Consider the following 904-nt stretch of genomic DNA (forward strand, 5'->3'; position numbering starts at 1 on the left):
GATAACCAGATGGCGGGGGGGTAGGGGAAAGCTTAAGAAAATAAACAACACAAACCAAGGTTACTTAGCATCATCAGAACCCAATTCTCCCACCATAGCAAGTCCTGAACACACCATCACACCGGAAAAGCAAAATTCAGATCTAAAATCATTTTTCATGATGATGATACAAGACTTTAAGAAACACATAAATAACTCCCTCGAAGAAATACAGGAGAACACAGGTAAACAGCTAGAAGCCCTTAAAGAGGAAACAGAAAAATCCCTTAAAGAACTACAGAGAAACACAATCAAACACATGAAGAAAATGAACAAAACCATCCAGAATCTAAAAATGGAAATAGAAACAATAAAGGAATCAGAAAGAAAGACAATCCTGGAGATACAAAACCTAGGAAAGAAATCAGGAGTCATAGCTGCAAGCATCACCAACAGAATACAAGAGATAGAAGGGAGAATCTCAGGGGCAGAAGACACCATAGAAAACATTGATACAACAGCCAAAGAAAATGCAAAATGCAAAAAGCTCCTAACCCAGAACATCCAGGAAATCCAGGACACAATGAGAAGACCAAACCTAAGGATAATAGGTACAAAAGAGAGTCAAGACTCCCAATGTGATGGGCCTGTAAATATCTTCAACAAAATTATAGAAGAAAACTTCCCTAACCTAAGAAAAGAAATGCCCATGAACATACAAGAAGTCTACAGAACTCCAAATAGACTGGACCAGAAAAGAAATTCCTCCTGTCACATAATAATAAAAACACCAAATGCACTAAACAAAGAAAGAATTTTAAAAGCAGTAAAGGAAAAAGATCAAGTAACATATAAAGGCAGGCCTATCAGAATTACACCAGACTTCTCACCAGAGACTATGAAAGCTAGAAGATCCTGGGCAGAT

This window comes from Mastomys coucha, unplaced genomic scaffold (assembly GCF_008632895.1).
Source record: "Mastomys coucha isolate ucsf_1 unplaced genomic scaffold, UCSF_Mcou_1 pScaffold7, whole genome shotgun sequence".
NCBI lineage: Eukaryota > Metazoa > Chordata > Mammalia > Rodentia > Muridae > Mastomys > Mastomys coucha.